General features: G+C 32.5%; 1 protein-coding gene across 2 annotated transcripts in view; it reads right to left on the bottom strand.

Annotated features, from left to right (window-relative positions):
- Window positions 1-27,341, bottom strand: part of LOC142329797 (dual 3',5'-cyclic-AMP and -GMP phosphodiesterase 11-like) — a 623,752-nt gene that overhangs the window by 411,148 nt on the left and 185,263 nt on the right. For both annotated transcript variants that reach the window (XM_075374625.1, XM_075374633.1), the window contains exon 2: window positions 17,663-17,731. The gene's annotated coding sequence lies outside the window, so the exon portion shown is untranslated. The remainder of the gene's footprint in view (window positions 1-17,662; window positions 17,732-27,341) is intronic.

Genomic DNA, 27,341 nt, shown 5'->3' on the forward strand with positions numbered 1-27,341 from the left:
TTTTAAATTATTTAAAAAAATATATATCTAAATATTTAAAAACATTTTTTTATTGTAGAAAAATACTGGTTGAACTACGAATTTTTTATTTGAGTATATTCGGAGTGATCCAGGAGGAAGGGATATAATTTGGGAACTGATTCTAGAGCTTGAAATAAAGAAAACAGTTCATACAATATGTTTGAAAACTCTTTATCAAATTACTGGCTAGCGAAAAATTTCGCCCGGATTTCTGTTCCCACGGTGAAATGAAGTCATACTGAAATTTTTAAGGCGTTGTGTAAGTAGTAAACTTGATGGTTTCTTACGTTTTTTGACCTAAAATATCGAATAAAAAAGGTCCCAGAAGTGTATCACCCGTATTTTTCATGATATCCAAGTAAAACAGAAAAATTCTATGAAGAAAAACACATTTTTTAGGTGCGAAGTACAATAACGTTTTGTTAAATGACTAATACATTCGTACGTGATATTATTAAAACTTGTAGAAAATTTAATTCTGAGAAAATTGATTTAATAAAGCTGATATAACTCAGGTAACGCTTCAGTGAGTAGTGGATAGACGCAAAAGTAAATTGGTAGTAAATTAAACATTGTTTAGTAATTAATGCAGTATAAGTCTTTTGCTAGATCTTACACCCAGCATTCAAGATGAAGTAATGTAAAAAAGGTATGCATAAGTTTCAAATTTTTAATTTTTAATTCAGAAGCAAGCGCAATTGTTGTCTCTTAAAATCCAATTTTATTTTCATTTTTCAGGCTGCTAATCACTCTATTACTGTCATCATTATGGTAGTGCTAATTGAAAAAAATATTTTAGGTCACTGAAGAATGAAGCTAAACTTAATTTTTCTCTGATGCCGGTGTTATAATTAAATAACTTGCGCGCTCACCTTATCTCTTTCCTAAACAACACAACACGCATACACGGGAGAAAGAGAGATAGAGTCTATGAGGAGAGGGTGAGAAAGATCAGTCCTGCAGAAGAGTTTATGACAAGAGCATTGTTAAACGGCGGCGCAGATAATATAAATACGTGTACATTTCACTTTATTACTCTTATATTTTCACATATATACCCACATTTTTATAACTATTGTTTACTATTTTTTTTACTTTGGAGAAAGGTTTTTCAGATATACCGTATTTATTCAAGTACCCCCGCACTTTTTTTCTTGGAATTGGAGAGAAAAAATAAGGGTGCGGGGCTTACTTGAAACATAGCCTATAGCCAGGATAATTTATGTAAAGTAAATGTTCTCTTAGAAGTACCTAAATTCAATCACGTAAATATAGTTACATTAGGCTTTCGTTTATCAATACCGGATGCCGCTTACACAGAATACATACTTAATTATTAACATCCTGTTCACATTATCGATAGAAACGAAGTTGCGGTATTTTTATAAAACTGATTCATTCTGTATAGGCTGCATCCGGTTCTAATGACACTACAGTAACAGTTACCCATCGTCGTCTTGTCTATCCGCCATAGTCATTGTACTGTTTGTATATGTGGACGGTTATGTGCATTTAATATGTTTAGTTTATCTTGCAAAGTTGAATACGGTGATTTATTTTAATTACGGCACTAAAATGAGTACCAAAGGAGAGCGTCTACGACCTTTTAGAGTAAATGAAAAACTGCGCGTTATAGAAGAGGCTGAAAAAATTGGAAATCGGGTGGCAGGAAGAAAATTTGACGTAGATGAAAGCTGCATTCGATACTGGCGTAAGAAGAAACAACTTCTGGTGAAAGGCACTGGTAATAAAAGGTCTTTTAGTGGGTTAAAACCAAAATACACAGACATGGAAAAACAATTGTATGACTTTGTTATGGAAAAAGGGAAATGCGGTTATGCTGTCACGACAGAAACGTGTCAATCATATGCTCTTGAAATCGCTAAATCATTGAATAAAGTTGATTTTACAGCAAGCCATGGATGAATAACACGATTTTTTGCACGAAATGATTCGTCAATAAGACGAAAGACGACCATTTCTCAACGACTTCCAGACACTTATGAACAAAAAATATTACATTTTCACAAATACATAATAAATCTTAGAAAAGATAAAGGCTATTTGCCTTCTCAAATAGGAAACGCTGATCAAACCCCCGTGTATTTTAAAATGCCATTTGACAAAACCGTAAACAAAAAAGGTGAAAAAAGTGTTACGATTCGCACTGGTGGTAATGAAAAACAAATGTGTGGTGTTATGCTTTGCATTCTGATGGATCAAAATTACCTCCGTACATTGGTTTTAAAAGAAAAACTCTTCCTACCGTACAGGTAAATGGAGTTATTATCAGAGCAAAGTAATCAGGTTGGATGGACGAAACCTTAATTTTAGTTTGGATCAGGTGTGTTTGGCAAAAGCGATCAAGAGATTTACTTAATATAAAAAATACCGGTATAGTAGTAATGAATAGTTATCGGGGGCATACGACTGATAAAGTGAAAGACATTTAAAAAAGTGTATGACAGACAAAGTAATAATTCCAGGCGGATTGACATCTCTGTTGCAAACACTAGATGTCTGCATTAATAAACCGTTCAAATCTGCATTAAAACAACTTACAGTAAATGGATGATTGATGAAAATTTCTTTCTCACGCCTACAGGAAGAATGAAACGCCCAGATTTTAACCAGATTTGTGTTTGGATAAAAGATGCTTGGGAAGGTATTTCCGCGGGGTTAGTAAGGAAATGTTTTAAAAAACGCGGAACATCTAATGAACTTGATGGTAGTGAAGACGATCACTTTGGCAGAACGACGTGGAGACTATCGGTAACTCTTCTACAGACATTGATAGTGACAGTGATTAATTAAAAATAAAATCCCGTATTAAAAAGTGTATTGAAATGATCCTTTTCAACATGATACTTTCTTTTTGTTTTACTGGCCTACTGATTCTGAACTAAACTAGTTCTTTCGGTAATTAATTATTAATGTAATATTAATATTGTAATTTAAATGAGCAAATTAAATGCTTTACTTTCTGATTATTTTCGTATTTACGTATTTTTTTATCATATCTGTTGCACTTTAAAACACCGGTATATACTCAATTTTTTTTTTAGATATTCGGTCCGGAAAATCAAGGTGCGGGGCTTATTCGGGGGCGGGGGTACTCGAATAAATACGGTAAGTCCTTTTTACTTCTTAACTTTTGAACGCTGACCAAATTTCTTAGGAATGTTTTGAACCCACCACTTTCTCATAATCTTCTCAAAAGTTAATAAAAAATGTAATAATAATATTTTCGCGTGTTCTCGGTTCGATCAGGATATTGCGAGATGGCAATTTAAGAGTATTTATATAATTACAATTTATTAGTTTAATAATATAGAACTTAAATAAAGTAAGACAAACAGTAATAATAACAATGACAGTAATAGTAATAATAACCGAAAATAACAATAATGATAATAGTAATCACAACCACAATAATAATAATAATGCCCTGAGGTAGGTAATCCCCACGTCCGGAACACAACATCTACGTTCCACGTCCAGGGCGGTAACAGCTGTACTTACGTACAATACATATAGCTGGCTAATTGGGTTGCGAGTAAATTCCTCGGATATGCTTTTATTTTGACCTGGTTCCACCTTCAGGTCACCAGACGGATTGGATTTTTCGGCCACCAGCAGGATGTGAACAGCTAAATGATTTGGAAATGGACTTATACCATATTTAGAGCTGGCGATGTGGCGGTCACGGTCGAAGTTATTTGCAGGTGTAACTGAGGCCTTTCGCTGTCCACATGACCCCCGCGATGGTAAGCATGTAGTTAAGGTGCCCATGTTTTTCGATGGATGGGAGCCCTGAAAACCCTGGTGGGTAGGGGCCTGGAGTCAGTGCAGAGACTGCGAATCTGCCAAGACATATGCCGGTTCCACCGGAGTACCGGAACGGACCTCCAGGGTTGGTAGCCTCCCTGGAGTGGGGGTGTACCCCAGCGGCTAGCCTTACTACAGAAGGGGTTAAATTCCATGCAAAGTGAACAAACAAACGTGGCAGAAGGTTCACGAAAACACCCTCGTTTAGAACCGGCCGTTTCGCCTGAGGCGAAACGGAGAAAGAGTTCACAATCTCGTCGTATTGAGGTTGAGGCAAGAAAGAGCTTGCAAAAAGCTTTTTTCAAGAGCAACGTACCGAAACCAAAATACTTAGTGATTACAAAGGAAGATGGTAATTTCTCGAGGGTGAGTCCCTTTCTCAATGCTCGGGAAATAAATAAATGTGCTGGAGGCCCTGTTAAGGAAATTAGAAAAACCTTCACTGGACTTCATGTGGGGACTTTAATGATAGTCTCAGATCATAGAGCTGAAAATTGGAGAATTGGCTGTACGCGTCGATCCCCATGGCACACTAAACACCTCAAGGGATGTTGTGGTCTGTCGGGATCTTTCAAACTGTTCGGAGCAAGAAATCGTTGAAGAATTAGCATCGCAAGGAGTAATAGAGTGTCGCCGATTGAACATGAGAAGGAATGGCGAGGTCCTACTTGCAGCCTCTCATGTTCTCACATTTAACCGGCCTACTTTGCCGGAGAAGGTAAGAGCGGGAATACATCGATTGGCTGTGCGGGCATTTGGCCCGCAGCCAATAAGATGCTTCAAGTGCCAACGCTTTGGCCATACCGCTGTTAGATGTGAAAGACCGCAAATATGCGTGTGCGGCGATGAGGTGCATGAAGGAGAGCCGTATAAGGAGCATCCTACATGTATCAATTGCAAAGGACAGCATTCATGTAGATCCAGGAATTGTCCTGCCTACAAAGACGAGGTAGCTGTGTAGGAAGTTAAAACCCTGCAGAAAGTCAGCTACCTCGAACCTAAAAAGATAGTAAACGCCCGCAAACCTAGAGCAACAACAACTTATGCTCAGGCTGCGGCTGCTGTTCCTGTTCCTGTTCCAGTTGCTTTCGATGAAAGTCAGCTCATCAGCAAACTTGCGCCCACTTTGGCTAACATGATTGAAAGAATTATTGAAAATAAAATGAAGCCTTTCAATAGTAAAGAACCTTTAAGCCAAAGATATTAGCACAGCCTCCTGAAGATAGATCTCCGAAAGTTGCTCTTGTTCAGAAGAAAACGGACGCCAAACCAGAATGCCAAGTCCGTCTTAGCGCGATCCTTGATGATAAGAAGAAAGTGATTGCTACAGAGTCTGTTATGGAGGCTCCCAAGCCTCCTGCAACTGAGGTGGCCTCGAAGCTTCAAAGGCCACAGAAATCACGCAGGGGCGCAAGTGTCCTCTCTTTCACGGTCGGTGACTGGTGCGATCCCCGTGTCAGGGGTCGGCCAGGTTTCCGCCTCTCATTCGGCGTCTGAAACTGGCGCCGATCCATGTCCGTCGGTGTCGGCGGCTTCGGTGGTCTCCGATTCGGAAACCGGAAGCTATACGGGCGACGACGTTCTCCGCGAACACGAAGCTGTTCGCAAAATGGAGAAAAAAAGGTGTCCGAAAGGTAAACCTAGGCCATAATTTAATTTAAAATTAGCTAGTCGATTGTACAATGGAACATCAATGGATGTTTTTCAAACATCCATGAGCTCCAACGCTTGGTACATGTTGCAGACCCGATTTGTATATGTCTGCAAGAAACACATTTCTGCCGAAATGAAAATTCTAAATTAAGAGGATATGATGTATTTCGGCGAGATCAACCGCCAAATATAAGAGTTAGAGGTGGAGTAGCCATATGAACATCGACTAGAGCTATCGCTGAAGCGGTTGATCTAATTACAAACCTACAAGCGGTCGCCATTAGAATGAAGCGTCCGCTTCAAATCACTGTCTGCAGCATATACTGGCCGAATTTTTTTGACATAGCGCGATTAATTTCTGAGCTTTCCCCGCTGTTTTACTGGTGGGTGATTTTAATGCTGATAATTCTCTTGGGAATCAGATCGATTAGATACCCGCGGAAGAGAATTGGAAAGGTTCCTGATGAATTGCGAACTTATTCTTTTAAACGACGGGTCAGGAACCTTTTTCAATGCCAGAGATGGATCGACGTGCTGTATAGATCTTGCTCTCATAAGCGGAGGTACACCTTCCATGTTTTAGACGATTTGAATGGAAGCGATCATTTCCCGGTCAAAATTGCAACTGATGTTACAAAAGAAACATACCCCATCACTAAAAGACGGTTGTTTGATAAGGCAGATTGGACGAGCTTCACAGCTAGAACGATACTCGCTGACACAACTGGAGTTATCGGAGACGATGTCGACGCTATAACTAATGCGATACTTGAGTTAGCATCGAGATACATTCCCAAAACATCTGGGAAACTTACGAAGCGACCCGTTCCATGGTGGAACGATGAAATAAATGAATCTATAAAAAGAAAGAAAAAGCGTATATCGCCTTTAAGAAACGTCCTACTATAGATAATCTTATTGCCTTTAAAAAATACAGGGCGTATGCAAAACGACTAATGATAGATTTAAAGAAACGATCCTGGCAGAAATTCGTGTCATCCATTGACAGAACTACTACTGGATCAGACGTTTAGAGAAGTGAAGGCGATTTGTGGGCGTAAAAACTTTGCACCCATAAGTAGCCTTCAAGATGAAGATGAAATTAAGACACTCTAAACGAAATCGCAGAGTTATTATCCAATCACTTCGAGAAGGCCAGTAAAATGGCTAACTACGATGAAGATTTTCGGACGAAAAAAGCAGAACTTGAAGGTCTACTAAATTTCAGAACTCAGTATAATTACTCATACAATGTACCATTTAAAATAGAAGAATTCGTGAGAGCGTTGGAGAAAGCAGGCAACACAGCTGGTGGTCCGGATGAAATCCATTATAACATGATCAAGCAGCTGAATACCACTGCATAACGTTAAACATTCCATCCCGCAGATGGAATGTACCCGCAGAAGTGGAAAAAAACTCATGTTGTTCCAGTACCGAAGAAAAATAAAAATTTAACAGATCCCAATAGCTACCGTCCTATTTCTTTGACGTGCGTTATGGGAAAAATACTTGAAAAAATGATTAATAATCGACTCTTTTGGGTTTTAGAAAAAGAAAACCTGATATCACCATATCAAGCAGGTTTTCGGCAATACCATTCTACCACTGATCAAATGATCAACTTAGAGAATATTATATACAACAGCTTTATCACAAGGAAGCATTGTATCGGAGTCTTCTTCGATCTGCAGAAGGTTTTTGATATGACCTGGCGACATGGAGTAATGCTCCAGATACATGAATGGGGCAGCAACTATATGAATGACCGTATTTTCCAAGTACGCGTCAACAATGAATATTCATCTGAAAGAATCTTGGAAAATGGCATACCACAAGGTTCACCGCTGAGCGGTACCTTGTTTATCATCGCCATTAATAAATTAATATTAGCCATTCCAGTAGAAATCAGTAAAAGCGTCTATGTTGATGATATGGCAATTGTGTATGTCAGCATCAAGATAGCTATGGTGAAATACAAATTACAATGGGCGATTGACGCTCTAAATGAAGTTGCGAGAAATAATGGATTCCAATTTTCACCAGAAAAAACGTGCTGTGTACACTTCTGTAGGAAGAGAATTCCTCACCAAAGTCCTTCGTTGACAATCGGCAATAATCCAATACAATATAAGGAAAATGTGAGATTTTTAGGACTGGTATTGGATAAATCCCTTACGTAGGGATACAGGATATAGGACAAGCCCTAAACATTATAAAATGTTTATCGAACATCAATTGGGGCTCAGATAAAGAAATATTATTGAGATTATATAAGGCACTGGTACAATCAAAACTAGACTACGGATGTATTGTACATTCATCCGCTAGGAAGTCGCATTTAAGAAAGTTAGACGTCATTCATAATAGCGGAATAAGATATGCGACAGGCGCTTTCCGCACAATTCCGGCGACTAGTCTAATGTCCGAAGCCGGAATAATGCCACTATATTATAGAAGAGAGATCCTTTTGCTAAGATGTGGGCTTTTCCTCCTCATAAAAATAATAAACTTTTTAACAACCATCCTTTGGATGCATTATATGAACATCGAGCTACCTATTCCAGACCAGCCGGAATGAGGTACCACGAATAAAGAAGAAAACACGAAATTGCTATTCCAGAGACACTAGCAATTTCCACGAGAGAAATACCGTCATGGCTCTTGCCAGCGGTAAATACAAGGTTGGATCTCTCTCAGGGAGAAATAAAAAAGAAGCCAGCAGTTATCATTCAACAGGAATTTTTGGCAACCGTCAATAGTTATGAAGAACATATTAGAATTTAAACGGTTCTAAAACCGAACATGGTATTTGATGCTCCATATATGTAAATGGAGAAGCCCATTTTTGGAAACTACCAGATATGGCTAGTATCTATACGGCATACTGCCATACAGCAAGCTCTTCGCTACACAGAACACTATTGCGAAGAGAGAGTGCTAATATGTTCCGTTTCCCTAAGTGTACTTGTTGCAATACGGAACAAGAACATTAAGGATGTCCTAATTGCAAACATCCTATCCACTTTATAGTTCTAAATCAACGAGGACAGCGATATGTATTTGTATGGACTCCAGGGCATGCTGGTATTGCAGGTAATGAAAGCGCAGACGAAGCTGCCAGAAAAGCAACAGTCTACGATGTTTTGGATGCAATTCCTGTAAGGGTGGCAGATATTATAAACTGTCTAACTAACATAATAAGAAACAAGTGGAATACTTATTGGAGGAGTTTAAATACAAAACTAACCTCAGTCAAAACTTCTCCGTATAAACGGAAAAGCGACGTGAAGTTGACTCGCCGAGAACAAGTGGCTGTGTCCAGACTTAGAATCGGTCACACGCGAATAACAAATTCATATTTGTTAACCGGCGAAGAGAGACCAATGTGTGGTGTTTGTAATAAAACACTTGACCAATGAATGGAAAACCAATGATGGCATGGGAGAGCCTCTCAAGGGTGGACTGAGGGCGTGAGGCTATGGGTAAGTGCAATGCATGCCTGTACCCAAGTAGGTCAGGACTGGGAAGGGTAGCCTCCCCGCCGAGGGGCTTTTTGGCCATGGTGAGATTGCTCTTATGACGCTGGGAGGACCCCGATGGGTTACGTCCTACGGGACTGTTTATAGGGAGAGTCAACTGCCACAGCATCCTGAGGCGACTGATATGCTGCTGTACGGCAGTTCTGGTCGCCCCGAGGGTGCTTAAACAAATTAATAAACGAGACAGGTAGAAGGAGATAATGATATTGTAAAGGCATGTATTTTCCAGGTTTGTATTTCTTTGTGATATTTTCTCATATTTTTAAGATTGGGGGCCTTTATACCCCATAAGCGTTGTTTTTGTTTGTTGTTTTAGATTACTGCTATGTGTACTTTGTGCTTTTTAAATAAAAATGTAAGGGCCCTTTACACCCTTACATATGACGATCCAGGTGGTGATACTAATCTCTTTTTAAGAATGTGACGAGGGCTAATGACCTTAGCAGTCGATGCCCGTAAAATACAAAAAAAAAACAAAACAAATAATAAATAATAATAAACAATGATTACATAAAAAATATAATTTCAAGTAAAGTCAGGATTTATTTACAGGTAGTTAAATTGTAAAAATCAGAATTCAGTTCAACTGACAAAAGACATTATAATCACCGTCAACATTTATACTTAAACAACTAGTATACCAGATAATACAAGCCTTCAGTTCTTTCACTGTAAAAACGTTTCTTTTTTATGAATAAAACTACCCTAAATTTTGAATGAGTTTAGTACTTTATCTCTTTCACTAACTGTCTAACAGTACCTAACCAAACCACTTCCTGTTTCATATATTATCCACAATGAAATGCTTGTGACGTCACGTCGAACACTACCCTTACAATCGCGCCGGACACAACCAGCAATACACCTACACTTGCATCTTAACAACTGACTCGCATAATAATAACTCCTCGCTTAAACTGAACTCAATTCGTCTTCCATGAAGTATTTATAATCTTATCCTTTTTGTCTGCAGAGTCAGATCCAAGTTGAAGCGTGATAATGATCTTCAGAGGCATTTTACCATACATTCCTAACCTGTTCCGGTATTTCTTCTCATGGAACGACATTTGTGGAAGGTATGTCGTTGGGTAGTATTACAAAGAACGATTGTTAAACGGACCTGTTAGCCATAGAAAAAGGATTCCTTTTAGTCCCCTTCCGGATTCCTTCCATTATTATTTTCTACTACTTTCTTCTTAACTGGCAGGAATCCGTTACTCAGGTCCGTTATACCGGTCTTGTTACGATATAATAAGTGTTACGCTCTAATCTCTCTATAGTGGAAGAAGCTGCGTTCTAATTTTACTACACTCTTTAGTTCAAAACACCTTTAAAAGTCATCTAAAATTCGTATTATCTCTCATACATTTTACTGGTTTCCAGAAATTAACTCACTCCTTTACCTGCATTATTTTCCATTAGAAGCAGTATACCACTGCTGAAATTATTAGGACCATACCGGTCCTAATAATTTCACATAAATGAATAGAAACTGTATTCAAATTCAGACTTATTTATTAGACTATTAAATTAAAAAGTATAAATTTGTTAACGATACGGGTTGAAGGAACAGTATGCCTCACTATCATTTGTCATAAGGAAGATACCTATAATTTTATATGAAATTTAGCCGTAATTTTTACTCGATAAAAATGAAAAAGTATCGGTGTCCTCTTTGCAAGATCTCACTTTACCCTCGTATCGCCCTATTCTTTCTAAATTCCATTTTCCAGCTAAAATGATATTTTTTTGAATTTATGGAAAAGTAAATTTGTCGATTGGAAATGCAATTCAATTCCTTATTATCTTTTTATTACACAATCCCTCTAGCAACAAGGAACTGCTTTATTTCATAAATACTTTATCGAATAATTTCTTACCTCAATAAAAGGATAGATATACATATGCATTATAAATGTGAAACAAAAAAAAATATAATTTCGAAGAATATAGAATTTCATTAATTTCAATTTTTCAGGTTGCCGTCATTTTTGTTTGTTACGACTAGTTATCCGGGAGTGAAAACTTAAAATATATCTGAATCCAAGATATCAATCAAGCGCAGTGTGAGGTACGTTAATTTTAATTATTTTTGATTTTTTAAATAATTTTCCGTTTCCTATAAAAAGTTTAGGATGCGGCCTCTTGTTTAAATCTGAGGATTACACATATACCGGATTACAAATTTTTTAACTTTTATGAGTACTAAACGATCCTTGTTTAAAGAACTGCCTTCGTTTTTTTAACATCTATTTTTTCATCCGTATTCGAAAATTTAGCTCAGGTTTAGTTCTTGTGCCAGCTCTACTTCTGATTCCAACAGGTCGTTAAATCTCTAGATAAAATAAGGTCACCGGCAAGTCGAGTTTATTTAAATGGTGATGGAAAAACAGAGAAAAAAGAAAATTGTTGTCGATCATTAATCTATTAAACGTAACGTTTAATAACCTAAACGTTTATTTTGATTCCAAACGACTTAATAAAAGAAAAAAAATTACCATAGAAATACGGTAGTAGTCTCATAAGGAAGGCTAGCGACAATAAAATAATTTTACGTTTTATATCTGTGTTATCTCCCAGTTAATGTACAAGTGGCCTAATGCTTTTAAACTTTGTTTTAGCAGATTATTTTTTCCGTTTTAATCTTTAAAAAGTATGAGGTAAATCACCGATCTAGAACGGTTAGTTAACGCTTATAACATTATCCTGGAAATATTAGTTTGTCATTTGTTGTACATAAATGACTATGTCAACATAATTTCTGTATTTTGAAACTTAAAGCTGGTGATTTAACTGCACCGATAACAAAAACAATCACTATAGTAACAAAAACAATAGCATAATAAATACTTAGTACAGTACATAAGAAAGAAAAAAATATCACAAAAAACATCTTTAGACTACGCGAGAAAATCAATCTTCTACTTTGTCACTTCTACGGTCTACTCAGTGTGTAATAAGTTAATACATCATTTCACAAAGCTGTAAATTGACGTTAATTCGTACAAAATCAACTTTTTATGCGATCGGTTTATTTTAAAAATTTAAATAAGTACAATTATTCAAACATTATTCATTATTCATATTTAAATCGAGAAGCCCATTACGATGATTACTTATTTAAAATATTACATCAGATTAAAATTTTAATGATCGTTTTGAACAAAATATGTATTTCATTTTATCATTTCATTGTCCTTTTCACATTAATTAATATGTCCTTTTCAAATTCAATTTATGCAATATATTTGTAAAAAAATGACATATTCCCAATGAAATGATAAAATCAATGAAAATATTACATTATATAGAAAAAGGAAACGTTTAAATATTCTAGAAAACACAGAAAAATTCAAGTTAAAGTTAAAAGGACAGGAGATAATTAATGAACGAATATACGCTCAATCCAATGTAATATTTAACATTTAAAACTGTTAAAATAAAGAATCAGAAGGATTCTTTTCAACCAATTGTACAACCGTTAAAGTGGAAGGGACAAAGCAGAAGAGGCCATGACAGTAGGGATGGGGAGTTAAAATCGCCATTTATTCGACGATTCTAATACAGGAAGACTCGGTGATAAAAGTGTTTTTGAGAATAGAAGTTTTCCGAAACGCGTCAACTACGGATGTTAAGAATGACAAAGCTAGGAAAGGCAGAAAATAACATTCAAATCAAATAAATTGTGCTTTGTAACTTGCTGACGATTTTGCATACTCAGAGTTGAAATTAGCTTTTCTTTTGGTTCCTTTCCTGCAACATTAATTTTATATACCCAATTAAAAATTGTACTAAAAAACAATTTTTTTTTAGTTTGTTAATTTAAATTTATACAATCGATGAATGGTGGCAAAAGCAAAGCTAAAACCATTGTTTTGTCTCACTGTTCGCTAATCTGTTTTGATGTTCGAATCACCACATGTATACGACCAGGATTTTTTTTCTTGTATTTCTTACCAGGAGAAATAGATCTTCCTTATAATGATTATAGAAAACAACAAACTTGTCAATCTCAATAACACTGAAGTCGTAGACATAGACTTGATATAAAGACTATAACACGTATTATTGAATAGCATAATCTTCAAAATTATATACACTTCAAATCGATGCTATTTCAAATAAGTCTAATAGTAGGTCATTCGTAGCTTTATGTTTAGCTACGTTTTTCTGGGTATACTGCGATTTGCAATATACAAACATATCACGCGTTTTCTTCATATTACCTCAAAACCTTCAACTTCAAGAATCATCTGTTAAATACAGCTGATATACGGCGACGGTTTAATCACTAGACCAAACAGTGGTGGGGTTTGAGTTTAGTATAAGGGGTAGGAAAAATTAATTTGGCTGTAGAATTAGACATAAAATACAAATATGCATCGTAATTTTATTGCAATTTCAAACTAATTTCTATTATTCTAGAAATGCTATTATTCGAAGAATAATAGCATTTCTTTCGCGGAATATTATCTGAAAAATTTAAATAATAATTAATTAAAGATTTATTCATGCAAAACGTTTTTTTTTAGTTAAGGATAAAGCCGGGCAGTGTTACATAATTATACTAGTTACGAGAACGTTACAACAGAGAATGAAATAATAATCGTAAAAGAAGGGAAAAGATGTTAAAGTTTACCTAAATCTGATTAAGGCTATAATTGAACCTTATGTCAGTGATAAATTAGAAAAGTGTTATTCATTTACTACTTTACATTTTGTGAAAGGTTTTGGTTAGGTTTAGCCGAAAAATTAAATCTTAAATTTTGATTTAGCTTTGCTTATTTATTGGATTAAGGATTATGATTTAACACTGGATGTGAATAAACTGAAGGGTCTAATATCTGTTAGGAGGCTTCTGCCGCGGTTGTCAATTTTTAGACTGTAGTTTTTGTAGATAATATTGCTTATCTTAAGTTCTTAATACTCTTTTATTTTTACATGATTTATAAGCTATAAGCTAATTAAGTTAATTAAGTTAATTAAGTTAAGCTATAAGTTTTGTTTCTCTTGTTTAACTTTTTAAGTTTTAGTATTTTTTCCTATTTTGTGGCAACCTTAAAGAATTTAAAGCCCTACCGGCGAAATAAACCAAATAGAATTAATAAAGATTATAAGAAATTATTTTTTATGATTTTTTAAACGACGAGAAAGTTATAAAAAGTACCAAAAATATAGCCTTATCCAGGAATAGATTTAAAGATAGTTATCTTGTTTTAAAGGTATAAAATGTAGTTAAAAATCTCAAATGACAGTATTTCGGCCTATTGAACAACAGATTATTTTTAAAAAATTACCATATGTCACTATGATGAAGCTGAAAACTATTCATTACCGCTATATACGCTATGTAAAAATAAAACCTAATCGATACAGTTACCTAGTAATAAAAGTAATTACTTGTGAAAGGATTATTATGAATTTTTTCTTAAAATTTTTCAATGATGTTATTTCTCATGACTATTTATTAATAACATAAAACCTGTTGACCAGCTACATTTTATAAATATATCCGGCCTTCTCCGAATCTCCCCAGATATAGTAACCTGTCAATATATCCCCACCCCTCAACTTTTTTTATTAATGTAATCTAGCGGCTGATTCGCAACAAGGTGCTAAATGAAAATTCATTTATTTAAATAATCTTTCACAGATACAAGACCGAATAACGATTAACTATACGCATATAAAATTCTCTAATCATATTTTAAGTCAGGAGACCACAAAAATCGAGAAATTAAAAACAAATCTCGAGGAGTAATTTTTTTCTACCGAAAATTTTTTTTTGTTATAAATTATAACAACTAATAAATAAAAAAAACCCAGTCGGTAGTAAAGGTCAATTACCTATGGATAACATTTGATTCTCAGTACGAATGAAAAGCAAATAACATGAAAAAAATCAAACTTCATAGGCTCCGTAAACAGTAAAATTATAATAAATAAATGCGTCACCAGTTGAACGAGCTTTTTTCACGTCGATGTATGGAATACGGAATAACCTAAGCGCAATTGTAAGGTAGATTCTCATCTTTTTTTAAAATTTAAATCCTCATTACGTGTACGTAGAAACCCTCTAATGCTTGTAATAAATTATACAGTTGTACGTCACGAAGAACAGGTTATGAACAGAGAGAGTATTGTGAAACGACCTCACTGCCCTTAGGGCATGAGAGTTCTGCGGATGCAGGGTGGAACTAAATCCTCTGGTTTCAACAATCCCCTTACCGCAACTCACCGCTTCGTCCTTTATCTGGTCCAGTAAGCAGTATTCTGCATCGTTCCACCTCGGTCACCGTTAAATAGAAACGTTAACGTAATTTGCTTTGTTACCTTTGTAAGCGGATTTACCAAGTTAGGCAGGGTTTAGTAAATAAACCAGCAATTTTTTTTTACGTAACGTATAAAAGAATGCACTTTAATTTACAATATTCACTTCACGTACGAGTACACCATTCGAAGGATATAATAGGTTTTACTTATTTTTTTTTTTCATTTTACTAATACGTATTGATATTCCAATATAAGAACGATTTAAGAGTCTCATCGTATAATTTTTTATAAATAAAAAAAAGTTTCTAATTCTTATTAAAAATTTCATCATGAATATTTCTAAACTGTATCTGATGGAATCTTGTCACCATTTATGACAATCATAGTAACGAGTAGTTTTGATAGATATAAAGAAAATATTTTTGTATTCGCATACTCCCTCCCACTCATTAGGAAGTAACAATATTTAGAAATATTGATTTCCCCGTTGTTTATACTAAAAATAAATTAATATTGGATATGCTACGTTAGCAATGCTCGGCTGATTAAAAACTAACAGTGGAATTATTAAAGTTTGTTGGATTGTTCGATAATAAACAATTATTAAATACGACATTCGTTCATTCATTTTCGAAATTCAGAAGAAGTATACAGGCTGAGTTTTTCATAGAAGTCTGAACTCAAACGCGTATTCTTCTACTCTTCCGAGTGTAACATAGAATTGAATTGTTCTCTTCTTATCATTGATTACATGTATGTATCGTTGACTTATATGTATTGCGAAAGGGGTAGTTTTTAAAAACAATTAGAACAAGTATTAAATCGACCTTTCAGTTACTCGCAATATCCATTAATCTTCCAGCTTGTCAAAAACTGTTTTCCATATATGTTAGCTAATTTGTTTAATTAGATGCTCAGTAAACAGTAAATGGTAAATTTTCTCATAAATTGTATGAAATCAATCCAAAAGAGCTTAGCCTCTTTTTTTTAGTTTTTGTCAAGTTTAGTGTTTTTTTTTTTTTACAGAAACTGAGAAGGTAGTTCGTAATAAGTAAAATCTTTCTCCATGCTGTTGTTTTGTGTTGAAATATTAGTTGAAGCAATCTTACAGACGGAAGTGCTTATGTATAGACCTATATTTTCCTTTATTTATTATTAATTGTTATAATTAATATGATGTTACGATTTTTTAACGGTATTTAAAGCAAACGCTACGTTAAATCTAAGGACTAAAAGCCCTATTTACTACAAATGCAGGGGCAACCAATCGGGTTGGGCTAGTGGAGAACTCTTCATCGAAAATCAGCTGAATCCAAAGTTGAGAGTTCTAAGGTTCAAATCCTAGTAAAGGCAGTAGTTTTATACGGATTTGGATTCTAGATCGTGGGTACCGGTGTTCTTTGGTGGTTAGGTTTCAATTAACCGCAGAGCTCAGGAATGGCCGACCTGAGACTGTGTAAGATTACACAACTGCACATGTACATATGCACTATAATAGGTACGTATGAATGTATTTAAATTCGTACATATCATCCTCATTCATTCTCTAAAGTAATACCTTCCGGTGGTTCCGGACGCTAAACAGAAAAAAGAGAGAGGGGTCATAGGTGTAATCATGCTGAAGGATGATGACTGGTATCTAATTCCAACCATATTCTAAAAGTGAGAAGTACAGAGTGATTTTTCATGGTCATATTCACTGTACCTATTATGTGATATATCGTACACTACTATGCTAAGCCAGTCAAACTGCAACTTACAACTGAAAAATGTCACTTCATATGTTTAATGTATAATATATAATGTATTATATATTTTACATTAATAAGTACATTAATAATTATACATTTATAAGTGAAAATCATTACCAACATAAAGGATCGCTAATAGTACTTGACATGCGATGCACATTATACCTAGTAGATATGGTTATCCGATTGAACGGATTACATTATATTAATGATGTGAATGATGGATATTGTAATGTAGAGTTACTTGAATATGATGATATGCTTTTCTTAGACGAATTTTTTTTTGATATTTTTATTTTAATGCGGTATGCAGAAGCCAACAATTTTCATTGCTTTATGTTTATAAAAATATACTAGTATCTTGAAATTCTTGTTAATCTACTCTTATCTTGTTATGAAATTTTGATTTCTTTAAAGTTCCGACCAAATCTTTCATAACCAAAAGTAACTGTAACCGGTTTGCTAGATATCGTGACTTAAGAAAAAATAAATAAATTTAAAAATTGTGTGTGCACGCGCGCGATTTTATGGTTTACTCAGTTTTTTATCGACATATAAATATACTGTCATACAGAAAATATAACTTATACTTACCGAATCCAAGAACAAAATATCTTCAATGAATTCAAGGTTAATGCATTATCTTAAGGTCCAGTTTCTTATCTGAAAATAAGAAAAAGTACATCTTTGAAATACTGTGGCTATATAATTATATTAGATGATTATATTACTTATAAAAAATTACAAAAAAAATATATAAATCAATTTTATGCGACTCATTTAATATATATATTTTCTTCTGGAGAGAAACTATACTGAAACATAAAAATGAAAATATTGCATTAAGATTTTTGCGCTAAATTTCATCATCTAGTTTACTACATTTGTAATGAAATATGTTCATTAAAATTTCTCTCGTGATAATTACTTTCATCTCATTTATCAATTGTTTCTTAATCTCATGTTTTAAGTAATGGTAATAGATCGCTTGGTCTTTATTTTATAATTGTAAGACTTTTAATAATACAAGCTACCGATGGTTATGTTTTTTACTTTTTGACAATTGATTCTTATGTATATTTTAGCGCTGAACCAGAAAACAACCTTCATTTTTTCCATCATGTCAGGAGTTTTTGCAAATTTCTAAATTTGTAAAAAGTTGAAAAAGTGTGAAAATGTGATACAATAAATTAAACATAAAACAATTTTTTTATAATAAATTAATACAACATATTCATATTTTTGACTTATACGAAATTAAGAGGTCATTGACCTCTTAATTTCTAATGAAAATTGCCAAAAATAAACCAAATTTCTATTACAGTACATTTTTAATTAATCTATATTTATTTATTTAATTAATTTTTATCAGGTTCGTCATGTCTTTGGAAACTACTCCCCCTCTTCTACCATCCTTAATGACGAAGAATGTAGAATGCTTACAACTTTATTCCATGCGTCGAAGTTTCTTTAGACGGCTTATATTCTGCTTCGCATATTTCTTCTATGTTCTTTATAGGGTTCATCTGTAACATCCAGCAGTAGTCTGCTATCACCGTAGTAGTCCATTTTCCTTGACACTTCCTTTCCAGTTCTTTCGTATCCTGATGAAATCTCTCACCCGCCTATCTCTTCACTAACGGGACCCAGATTTTCAGGAAAATAGTCCAGATGTGAATTTAGGAAGTGAACTTTCAAGCTTAGACAGCCTAAATATTTTTACTTCTGTAGCATGTTCTCAACAATTGTTTTGAAGCTCGGATCCTTCTTATTGTCCAGAAACTTGGTTACTACGTCGTTAAAGGCTCTCCAGGCTTCTTTTTCTGCAACTTTAATAATTTTTTTCTTAAAATTACCATCTTTTAGAGATTTCCTAATGTCAGTACCAGTAAATTCACCCTATTTTAGTTTGGGGGTTAATAAGACTGGACATTTGTCACATGTGGTGACAATGGGTTACAGAAATGTTTTGGTTTTATTAACATCAAATATTTATGTAATCATTAATTCAACAGTCATACGTGAAATATTAAGATAGAGTAAAAGTCCCTTTATTACTCGTAATACTGTATCAGTATTATTCGTATCTTCGTGTGTTGCTGATAAACAAAAGTTTAAGATTTCTGGTGTGTCATATACATAAAAGTTAATAATAATTAAACGATTCCGTTGAGTGAACTCCTGTATACTGGTTACAAATGTTAATTTCGACCTTACGGTGTAAAATATTCAGTTTTTATTATTGAATTATTTAGTGAATAACCAAAAATGAAGAGGAAACAATCATACAGGAAAACGAAAGATAACATGAAGAAATATATCTCAAAAAAACGACAAGAAGATGAATATGAAAAGGAAGAAAATGTTAAGAATAAGGGAAGAATAAAAAAATTAAGAGAAGTTGATAAATATATAGAGGAAGAAAATGTTAAAACCAAAGAAGAATAAAAAAATTAAGAGCAGATGATGAATATAAAGAGAGAAAATTTGAAAACTAGAGAACGTGTACACATATTAAGATCAGAAGAATTATGTCAAACCAAAAACCGATTAAATGATTGGTAACAAAAACGAATAAAAGAAATGATGATCGACTCCGAATTAGGGAGTATAATGTCCGACGATATCAGAGTAATGAACTAAAATATAAGATTTTTTTGCACATTATTATTATCGGGCATGTATGCCTCAGTGTATATGTTGTTCTTGTGAGGGTCTAGTTTTCAGTCACTCTGTCGTTAACTTTAACGTAGATAAAATTAAACAGAAATTCCAGAATAATTAAATAAAATTTAACAGAAATTAAAATAAAAAATAATACAATTATAAATTATAATTTTCGATTAATATTAAATAATCAGCTGATTCACAAAATCTATTACATGTACGCATATGTAATAGTGCCTATTAAATTATATATACACATTTTGGAAAGTATATAAAATTTTATTTCACTAATATCTTCTGATTTTTTATCATATTTTTTTTTATTACTATTCTTGAATTATTTATTATAAAACTTTTTTTTACAATTACGGTTAATAAATATTAATTAATTAATATATTTAGATTAAAAAAAAGTTGAAAAAATAAATTAAAAAAAGTAGATGAAGTCTGATTCCCCTGATGTGCTTTCCCTTGTAAGATCCAAATATTTCATTAATTAAAATTTTATTTGGCTATAAATCTGGAACCAATGAAAATAAGTACCACTTTTGATCTGTCGTTGAAAAGCTCTCAATGAGGGCTTATTACTGCAGTTAAGGAAAAGTCCAAAATCCAATATTTTTAGATTTTGATTTTTTTTTTAACACTTTTGGTTCAGTCGATTGCAATCAAAAGGGGAGGTGCACAACTACATGTTATAACAGTCCTAAATCCAAAATTTCAACATCCTACGGCTAATTGTTTTTGAGTTATGCGAGATACATACATACGTACAGACGTCACACCGAAACTAGTCAAAATGGATTCAGGGATGATCAAAATGGATATTTCTGTTGAAATCTGAAAACCGAAATTTTTCTCGATCATAATACCTTTACTTTGTACAAGGAAGTAAAAAAAAAGCTAAGAATCTTCGTAATATAAATATCGACTTAATTATTAAACTAGCTTAAAGATTATTTACTTTATTTCTCCTGTTAAAAGAATAGATTATTAAAAGTTTTACGTGGTAGAAATTGTATGGGGATATTGAATCAAAAGCAACAGAAAATTAATTTTAAATTAGAAGTGCTGAAAGTTAACCAAAAGTGCTGAGAATAATGTAAATACTAAGTTAAAACCTCAAAAAAACGAGAAATATTTTTCCTTGAAACATAAAGGAGAACCGAATCTGTTAAGAAAATGTATGATGAGATTATTAATGTTTAATTTGTTCAAAATGACCGTAAAAAATAAATTCTTTACCCAAGCATTATTTACGTAATTAAAAGTAATAAAATACTTGCAAGACAGTATTGTAAGGGTTCGAAACTTTTGTAAAAAAAACATGCTTTAAAACTTTATAAATTTTCTTCTGAAGTAAATATTTTTTATTTTCAATCTTTAATATCATTAGAGTCAAATACTTTTCCTTACATTTATAAAAATGGTATAAAAAATTTATTTAGAATTTGACCTTTGCTTGGAAACTGTAACACTAATACCGTTTACAATGTAAATAGTACACTGATGAAAGAAAAAAAATTTGCAGTATAACATTACTTACAACTGTCAAAGGCTAATAACGAAACAATATATTGATACGCACGCAATAATAATAATAATGCAATTTCACTTATGATATATATATAATAAGAACATTGCATCTGTTAATAAATAAATTAAAAAGAAACAATCTTTACATAAATCTATTGTATGTTAATTGCAAAGTCTCAGATAAAAATAATTATTTTTCTACAATACTGTAAATTTCTATTCAATTAGAGGTTTAAATCACTATAATAATTTTAAAAAACTAATCTAAATGAAAATAGATTTAAATTAACATTTAAATTTAAAATTATAAAAAAGAGTGTTAGGCACTTTTCTTCTGTAGTAGTTGACTAGTCGTTCACCTACCCTATTTTTATGTTACAATTGATTTTATTTATTTTCTTATGAAATATTGAGTTAAATTTTCTTCATTTAGTGTTATGAAAGCTGTTACGTATTGTTACACTCTACTTAGCAAAAGATTATAAGATTAAATAAAAATTAGTTTGTATCTTTAAAAAGTAACATGTGGGACGTGGGAATATATATTTTTTTTATATCGTTTGCAACCAAACGACCGCAGTGAAGTCTTGCAGTTATGACAGGAATAAAAATAAGTGGATATAAAAATAGAGATGAGTTGAAGTACTAGTAGAGAGCGGAAATAATTCCGCAAAATGATAATTACATAACGCAGAAATGGATTGTACACATGCTGACAGCATAAACCTAATTAAAAGCTTTGGTTCAACGTATGCACATTGAGATTCCACATACGAACTCGGCAAAGAGCTGTCACTAGCAATAATTTGTCGTGGTAATTGGAGATAGTTTTATCCCATAATAATTGGTATTAAATATTGTTGATAGCTGGCAGCCACGTAACCAATTTTCCCATCTCTACAAAACACAAATCACCTCTGGATTAACAGAAAGGAGGAACTCGTAATAAAATCAAGGATTCATAGAATAATAAATAAGTAATACTATAAACAACAATCTAGGTAGTAATCACAGAACATTAAATTAGACTAATTAATCCAAACTGAACGGAGAATACGAAAAATTAAAATCGCAACCCTGAATTAAGTGAAGAGTAAGTGACCAAGGAAATGTTTTATAATTTGTATTAAATAAAAACTTAAAAATTGAGTTTTTTACGCTAACTTCTTCTTCTTTTCTTCTTTCTTGTTCTTTATCTGTTTAATAGAGGTTTAGTTTTTAAAACGAAATTAAGTGCAATACGATTAATTTTCAAGGCAGGCAACAAAGATGAAATATTCTTCATGAATTTAGCTTTACCACCTACAAAAAAAGCATACTTAGTCGTGATACGTTTACCTAAGTGTAAATTACCCCTGTACATCAGGTACTGCTCCGATTTCTCTAAAAAATTATATTGAGTCAATATTATTCTTTGTTTGGCAACTATTAATTTTAACTCATCTAATTAATTCGATCATTCTGAAAGATAAAACCTCGTTATCCGACTGGAGACACAAATCTGTGATCAGCCGATATCAAATATTGTAGATTTTATTGCTCTATTTGTAATAATTTGTCATGAACCTTTGTAACTGGTTATAGCCCATCTAATTCTTTAATCTTTGAGTATGAAATTTAGTGGTCGTAAATGCCCTGATCGGAACAAGTCAAACGTTCTTTTGGCTTTATTAGTCAAACTAATAGAGGATTTCGTTTTTTGTGTACACCGGTTCTTTTTATATTATATCTTTTCAATTGGAAAAACCAAATCAATTCTAGGAAAAGTTACTCCACAGTAAGAAATAAAACACCAATATTCTAAAATCTGAGGTTTAGTAATACTCTGGACTGTTTACAGGTTGGTAATTATTAACTGTTTGTTCCATACAATATTTTTATATAAATTTCTGGGAAAAGTTATCGAAATTCGCTATTCATATTCAGAAGTAACTGAGGTAGGTACAGGATTTTCTCAACCAAAGTTTAATGTTATCGTCAATATTTTACGTCATCCTGAATTCAATTAGGAAGTTTCATCTAATTATATCACTGGTAACAACCGCTGATAAAAAAATTTGAATAAAATTATTAAAATGAAACTTTTAAAATGAAGTTATTACATTTTATAAATATACGATCATATTTATTTAACATGCTCTCTGCTATAATGAAATTAAACTAGCCAATCACGATACATTTATTCATAACTTTCCACATACTCGTAAAACACCATATAATCAAAAGTTGATTCAAATCACATTTAGAACATTTGCCACAATGTTTTTAATAGTTTAGAGCTAAATATTGTATAAAAGTGACAATTTAAAAAATTTTCGATAAATTCAGTTTGTAAAAAGCTATTCCTTTCTTACGAGCAAATAGTCTAATACTGTGGTGTTGAACCACAAAATAATTCGTCTAGAAATAATTAGATTAACCCAACAGCAGCCTTGGAACAATTCTACACGACCAGTGCTACCTTACGATTAGCTTCTCAACTTAAGCTGCAATAAAAAAAAAATTAGGAATAAATATTAGTAATTAAATCGTAAATTAACTGATCAAAACAGACTATTCACTAATAATAACGTCTTATGATAATTTAGAATCAAAATTGAGCTTTTTGTACAGATGCATCATTAATTTAATTCACTGTTCCGTACTCATAAAAATTATTACACAAAAATTAACGTTTTTTTTAAAGTGTCAATAATCTGAACTAAAAAAGAATTGGATCGTTATATTTTCAATTCCAGAAACTTTAACCGATTCAGAATATATTTGTTTAAGACTTTAGGAAATTACTCCTTTAACAAAGTAAGTCAAAGTCTTTTGATAATCAAGAATCAATGCACTCCTGAATTTTTATTTACGAAAAAATATATTGTGAATGATGTTTGTCAGTTTAAGGCGTATGTGAATAATATTGTTTAAACAAGTCAATGTTTTAAACCAATTAATTTGAAATTTCAATAAAGTAAGCCGAAATTAAATTAAAAATTTTGATCTGTAATTTTTAGCTCGTAAAACTTTAATGGCAAACGAAAAGACCTTCAATGACATTATTTTCATTACAGATAACTGTGATCGAACATTTTACAATTTAAGTCGGCTTTGCTTTAAAGTATGATTTAGTTGAGGCGTTTTACTAGAAGGCGTTTGATAGTGAGACCTACGAACGAGTGTGTTAATCGATGTACAAGATGTAATGGGAACGGGTAGGAAACTAGTAATTGACGAAAGCAAGAGACTGAGACAAAGGTAGAAATGTGGAAATAGAAAACTGGAGTGCAATGACAATTAGAAACGTCTATACAGTGTGTTAGTGTTTGGAGAGGAATAAAATATCGATTGACTGAGCTGCTGATAAAATGCACATGCTGTCCTATCCGTGATGCACGTCTCTCAAGAGGGACTATCAGGTACTATCCTAGATTATTTCTCTTCTATTTCCGTCGACTCTCTTAAATGCCAATACGATATCATAAAATATTTCCCATCCCTGGACTGTCATTTCTCTTTATCGAACATGTCTGAAGTTACAACACGCCATTTATTTTGATGTAGAGGTTTGTTCTAGGAAGTTATAATATAAGAGGGGAGTAAATGTTTTTTTTTTATTTTTTGTAGAAGCCTACTCATGTAATGTGCGGGCGTTGCACAGATTGTAATACACTCTTAACATTTGTCATTTTCAAAATTGAAGATCCTATTTTAACACTGTGTATTCGAAATTTCCTTGTTAGCAGAATTCGTTTCATCAGACAAGATAATTAAAGCGTTAAATTAATTACGATAGGGTGAACTATAATTACCAAAAAGCAGAAAGCTTTTTGGTAATTAATTTAATAACCAGGTAAATATTCACGCCGACAATGTAGCTGTTTAAGAACATAAAAATCAATTCCTAAGAGTGTCTGAGCGCGCGCGCCCGTCCACACACACACACACAGAGAGAGAGAGAGCGAGAGAGAGAGAGAGAGAGAGCGGGGGGCTTATAAATATGTTATAAATTTATAACCTGACGTTTTTTCTTTTTCTTAATGGAACAGACTACATTGTAGGAGTTCAGAAACTACAAATCTTTCATCGCGAAATTACGCGCATTGTTACGAATTTATTCATACGCCTATTTATTGCTTGCCATATACTCGTAATATGGTATTTGATTATTACTTAATTGAAAATACGTCATTAATTATTGTTAATACATTTTTTTATTAATTAAATACATGTCTATACGATTTTTGAATTTATTTCATTTTGACCTCGACGCTTCAATTAATGGTACAGCAATGAACAACATAATTAATAACTGTATTTATAAAGTTACTATCGTAACTATAACCGTTTGCTTTAAAATTTACTATTCTTATAGAAAACATTTCTGTGGGTATATTTTACTTTAGTAAAATTGTAACGTAAATATAACCTTTAAAAAATTACTTAGACGTTTACATAAAATTTGGTTTTATTAAAAACGTCAGACGAGTTGTTTTACTTTAATCGTATTTACTACTAAAGCGATGAACTACTAAAGTGAGAAAGCGATGAAATTCTGTTTGTTCTTTACTAATATACCGAGAAGAATAATAGAATGATTAAATATTAATTTTTATTTAGAGACGCCTCTCATTCCCAACATTGTAAATACGTTCGGGCTGATATAAAAATTGGCAATGCGACAATCTTTTTAGCCTTAAGCAATTTCTATATGGACGCTTTGGCTGAAATGTAGCAAAAAGAATTAATTTATTTTCTGAGAGAGAATTTTTAAAATCTGATGCCTTTCGTTAAGAGACTTTTGCAAACGACGACTGAATTCTTATCATTTGATGATGTATTTATTTATTGATATATTCGACACAAAGAGATTATTTTTAAGGAATTTCATACCGCTAATGGGATGAAAAGGTAAATGAGAATTTATTTATTTTAAATCAGAATTTCCCACGGATTTCGATTGTTGTAGAGATTCAGAAACAATTTTGTATTATATAATACTAATATATCTTTCATGGTAAACGATGCTCTTTCCTATGAACTGAAAACATAATTTCAATTAATTACTCAGTAGATTAGTTTTTAAAATGAAAACCTCGATGTTAAATAATAGTTTTTCAGTATAAATTGTCTTTATACAATCTTTATAAGATGGAAAAAAAGAATATAAATAAATGATAAAAGAATTCCAGTAATAAATTAACACGTGCAAACAATCTGAAATATAATAATTTTTAAAAATATATAATAATTTTAATAATATTAAATATATATAATTTTTAATAATATAGAATTTTTTTTAACAAGGAAAACGTTGGCGTAGTAAATTTGGACGAATTTTTCATCGATAACGATTTAATTCAGTGCCACGAACACTAACAATTAAGACAAATTCACAACCGTACAGTAATAATTCAATATTTATAACCTCTATAAATAAAATAACGATAATTTTTAATTACGCATTTTTGTGACAAAGATTTAATCTGTACGATTCAAAATCTGCAGTCGCCATAATCGTGACATGAATTGTGTAGGCCTATGCTCTTACCGTATTTACAACGGTTAAAATGCAACAGATTTATGAAATAAGTTTGATAATAAGTACATGTGCTTTTCATTTAATATTAGTTATCATTCTGCTGATAAATGTTGCTATTAATTAACAATATCTACTAATTGGAATAAGCAGATTAATAATTGCATATATCAGTTAAAAAGTAATAGTTCTTTGGTTAATAATATTTGTCGTACAATAAATAGACTTAACTGTTTAAACAAACTTGTGAGATACACTTTTACAAGCTTCTCAATTTTTTTAATCCTGTCAGTATAGCGCCGTTCTCATAAGCACAAAAAATGTTCCCTTCTTTCATATTTTAAATTAAAAATCATAAAATCATTTATTTAACTATTTATACTACCACTAAATCCCTATGATACTCGAATTTGTTAAAATTCAAAAAAATGAAAGTCAGATGTTAAGTGAAAAATATTCTGTTACATCCAGATGGGTGTAACAATGAAAACGAAAACTATTATCTAATAGTTTTCGTTTCAGTTTTATTATTATAAATTTTACTTT

The sequence above is a fragment of the Lycorma delicatula genome, chromosome 1 (assembly GCF_047948215.1).
Source record: "Lycorma delicatula isolate Av1 chromosome 1, ASM4794821v1, whole genome shotgun sequence".
Lineage (NCBI taxonomy): Eukaryota > Metazoa > Arthropoda > Insecta > Hemiptera > Fulgoridae > Lycorma > Lycorma delicatula.